Genomic DNA, 5,000 nt, shown 5'->3' on the forward strand with positions numbered 1-5,000 from the left:
TCTTATCATTATCTTTTTATTATCATTGCTATCATCATTATCATCAAATGTATTATCATCATCACCATTATCATTATTATCGTCATCATTGTTATCATTACTATTATTATTATTATTATCACAATTATCACTATCATTATCTTTATTATTACTATCAATAGTATCATTATCATTACTACCACCCTCATTATAATTATCATCATCAACCCTATTATAATAATCATGTCTATCATTATTGCATTTATCATCATGATAATTATCATCATCATTACCGTAGTTGTAGTTATTGTTATAAGTGTCACCATCATCATCATTATCATTATCGACATAGTTATTATCATTGTTATCATTATTATTGTCATCATTATCATCATTGTATTAATACTACTATCATCATTATCATTTTTAGTATGATGATGATAATGCTGTTGATCATTATAATTGTTATTATCATTATCATTACTGTTATCGTTATCATCATTACAATTGTCCTTTCTACTTTTATATATCAATATCATTATCATATAGTAATGATTATTATGATGACGATCATTATCATTATAATCACAATTAACATTAGAATAATTACCCTGATTAAGTAGTATTTCTCCTTCCAGCAAAGCTTACTTGCTAAGATTAAGACTAAGCTACATTTCTTCCTCTTTGACGTGAGTCCGTTTTTGAATTTTTATCTTCTTATTTTTTTCTTGTCTTTTTTATTCGGTTATGTAAAATATCCACTATTTCACAATTCTAAATAGATCCCCTCTTGCAGGAAGAATCGACGGATGAAGGAGAGCTTGGAAGAATACGAGGAAACATAACGAAGGAGAAAGGAGGAGAGGGAAGAGGATGTAGTAAAGGAAGAGGAGGGAAAACGCGGATATGAATGGAGGGGATGGAAGGAGGAAGAGAAGAGATGGAGGGAAGGAGGGAGGGAGGGGAGGATAGGGTTGGAGGGAGAGGGAGGATGGGGGGAGGGGGAGTGTGTGATGGAGGGGAGGGTGGATGTGCGCTGGTGCAGGGTGCGGCGTTTTAGCAGCGGGGCTGGAGGAGGTAGCGGGCGAAGGAGTGTGAGTGCTCGGATAGCAGCGAGGGCGGCAGGGATGATGGGGGTGCATATCCTTCCAAAGCAGGCGACGCCAGACGGTGATGTACGGGGGTGGGGGGGGTGATGGAGGGAAGGACGGAGGAGGGAGAGGGACGATGGAGGGGGATGGAATGTGTGATGGAGGGATACTCATCTAAGGGAGGAAAATAGAAGGATGGAGAGAGGGAGCAGTATGACGAAGACGAAGGACTGTGATGGAGGGAGGAAGGGAAAAGTATAATTGAAAAAAGGGATGCGATGGAGGGAGGGAAAGAAGTATAATGAAGGAGAAGAAGGGGAGTGATGGAGGGAAGCGGGATTATCAACCTAGCAGAAAGGCGTAATAAAAGAGGGGAGGGGGGGGGGGCGCGTCCCAAGAGTCAAAGAAGATCGCGCGGAGGGAAAACAAAGTATCGGGTGGAGGGAAGTGAGGAGGGCGTCGCCTAATGGAGGGCGTGGTGTTGGAGAGAGGAAGACAGCGTGATGGAGAGCCCGGTGGGAGTGCATGGGACCCGAGCCTCCCATCCCGTTGCAAATAAAGAAGAGATTAGTGAGGGCTCAAGTAGCAATTGCACATTTTTTGCTGCATCATTGCATCGTTTTTGCTGCATCACCCATCGGTCGACGGAACGATGCACCCTTGCAACCCCGCTGCCTCAATTCCCATCGATTTTCAACGCTTTTTGCGGATTAAAATCTCCGGGACGTTCTTCCTAGTCTTGTGAGAACGGCAGAGCGATAGATAGATCAGGCGTTCATGAAATCACCAGGAAGGAAGGAGGAGGAGGACGAGAGGAATCACGCCCACCGGGAACGTTGCAAAACGCCCAGGAAATAAACAATAGGTCTCTACCCCTGCCTGCCATTCTTCCCGGCCACTGCATGTTAACCCATCCGTCTTATCTGGTATGCATCTCACAGGGTTTAACATTTGAATGCAGTCTCCCTGTGGGCCACTTTTTTCAACCTTTTTTTTTCTTTCCCCCCCCCACCCTCTTTTTTTTTTTCTTTTTAGTAAACCTTTTTCTCTTTTTTTACCTGGTTGTCTACCTGTGACGGAGGGAAAATGGGGAAAAAAAGGACGGAGAGACTTCCACAGCGTAGGCAGGTCAGTTTAGTGTGTTGTCACGTTGTATCCGGGCTCATCCGGATGGCAGGAGGCTCATCAGCCGGAAAAGATGTTTCTTTTATGAATTCTTGCCTGTTTAAGTGTGTGGTATGTGGTGGGTTTAAAATTTTATATATATAATTATTATATATATATTTATATAATATATATTTATGTATAAAATATATATAAAATATTTTTTATTTTTTTTATATATATATAAAAATTTTAAAAATATATATATATTAATAAAAAATATATTTTTTATAATATAATATTATATAAATATATATAAATATATTTATTATAAATTATATATATATATTATATAATTATATTAAATATATATAAATATATAATATATATATTAATATTTTATATATAAATTTTATTATATATTAATATTTTTAAATATTATATATATTAATATTATTTTATAATAATATATTATACAAAAATTATATTTTTATATATAATATAATATATATATATTTTAAATTTTAAATATAAAAATTTTTTTTGGGGGGGGGGGGGTAAATTAATATTATAAATTTTTTATAAAATATAATATTTTAAAAATTATATATTATATTAATATTATTATAATATATATTAAAATTTTTATAATATATATATTATATAAACAAAAATAAAAATATATATATATATAAAATTTTTTTTATATAATTTTTATATATAAATATATATATATATTTTCAACCATAAATAAAAAATTTTTATAAATATATAACAATTAAATATATATAAAAATTTTAAAATATTTATAAATAAATTATATATAATTAAAAATTTTTTAATATATAAAATATATAACATAAATATATTAAAAAATATATATTAATATAAAATATAAAAATCCCAAAAAATTTTTTATATATTTATATAAAATAATATAAATAACAATATATAAAATTTTTAAAATTTTATATATAATACTTTATAAATTTTAAAATATATATATATAAAAAAATTTTATATATATAGAATATATTTTAAAAAATTATAAATATATATTTATATACATTTTTAATATATAACAATATAAGGGTAAGATATATATATAATTATATAAAATTTTTAAAAAAATATATTTATATAAAATTTTAAATAAATAAATAATATATATAAAAATTTATATAAATATCCTGTGTGAAAAAATAAATTTTAAAAATTTTAAATAAAATATTATTTTATAATATATATATAAATATATAAATATTTAATAAAATTTTAACATGTGTGTATTTTTTAAAAGTAAATTATATAAAAAATATTATGTGGTTTGTTGTGGTGTGTGTTGGGGGTGTGGGTGTGTGTGTGTGTGTGTTTTGTTATAAAATTTTTATATATATATTTTAAAAATATATATTTATTTATATATATATATTTTATAAATATATTAAAATTATATATATAAAATATATATTTTTATATATATCTATTTTTAATATCCCTCATATATATATTATATAAATATTTTATAAATAATAAAATATATTTTTTAATAAATTTTAAATATATAATAAAATAAATATTTTATAAATAAAAATATAATATATATATACATACATATTATATAAAAATATTTTATGTTATAAAATATAAAATATAAATAATATATAAAAATATATATATATAAAAATTTTTTAAATAATAAAAATTTAAATATAAAAATGTATAAATAAAGGTTGTGTGTGTGTAGTGTGTGTGTGTGTGTGTTTTGTGTGTGGGAGTGCGTGATTGTGTATGTGGGGTGTGTGTGTTGTGGTGTTTGTGTGTTTGTGTGTGTGGGGTTGTGGTGGGGTTGTGTGTGTGTGGGGTGTGTGTGTGGTGTTTTGGTGGTATTAATATTATTTATTTTATAAAAAAAACATCCCTTGAATAAAAAAAAAAACATTGTCGGTGCAGTCAACCAGCATCTTACTTAGAAGTCAAACCGCTTTCGGGAACAGGCATTTGTTCTGCGTTTGACGTAATGCAAAAATATTCTTAAGCTTCAGCACACGGTCTGGACTGCACATATTTTCAAAGTATTTCAAATGTTTGTCCGACACAGTGCAAAATCAATAGCTTAGCTTCCATGCAAATATGCAATAGAAAACGAAAGACAAGGATGTGTTGGTGGTTTCTCAAATATTTGAAAAGAAAAAAAAAAAAAAAAAAAATATATCTTATATATAAGTATAAGTTTTTAATTTGTGAAAGGGGAAGGGATTGCAAGATGCGATGTGGAACGCTTTTTTTTCCCTCTCGCTCTTTTTTGCCCTCGGTGACCCCCCCTTCCTTTTCCCTTTTTTCCCCTCCAGCTTTACCCTCCCCCCCAAATACCCTATTTTCTGCCTTTCTTCGTTTGCAAATGCGGTATCTGACATTGTTGCAGGTAAATGCAGTCTTTGCATAATGCAAGACCATGTGCCATCCCGCTTCGCACCCATTCGTCAATGCTTCGTTTCTTTTCGTGCTTATAAAATATGAACAGGCAATCAAAGTCTTTTCTTCTGTAATCAAGTAACATATTCCTTTTAAGTCTCGATGACTTCGACTTTCTCCAAACCTAAAATATCAACCGAGGAATGCAGTATTTACGCCCCAACCGATCGCTCGCCGAGCATATCGATGTGGGTTTTTGCCTATGGTGTCATCCCCTCCACAGATATCACAACAATTATCAGCGACAGTGTGATATGCAGGCCGGGTTGCAACTGTGCCCACCAACCACCCCATGCCCATATTCCCATGCCAAGTTGCAGGTCATAAGAACTGCATTGAGCCACTGAGGTG

The 5,000-nt window shown here is 30.9% G+C and overlaps 1 long non-coding RNA gene across 1 annotated transcript in view; it reads left to right on the forward strand.

Annotated features, from left to right (window-relative positions):
- Nucleotides 1-4,925: 4,925 nt before the first annotated feature.
- LOC122263770 (uncharacterized) overlaps nucleotides 4,926-5,000 on the forward strand; it is a 74,357-nt gene continuing 74,282 nt past the window's right edge. Inside the window, exon 1 of the long non-coding RNA XR_015191740.1 lies at nucleotides 4,926-5,000. This exon is cut by the window's right edge and continues 28 nt beyond it. This is a non-coding gene — a long non-coding RNA (uncharacterized LOC122263770).

This window comes from Penaeus japonicus, unplaced genomic scaffold (genome assembly GCF_977035675.1).
Source record: "Penaeus japonicus unplaced genomic scaffold, GWHDUDI00000001_assembly GWHDUDI00000017, whole genome shotgun sequence".
NCBI classification, from domain to species: domain Eukaryota; kingdom Metazoa; phylum Arthropoda; class Malacostraca; order Decapoda; family Penaeidae; genus Penaeus; species Penaeus japonicus.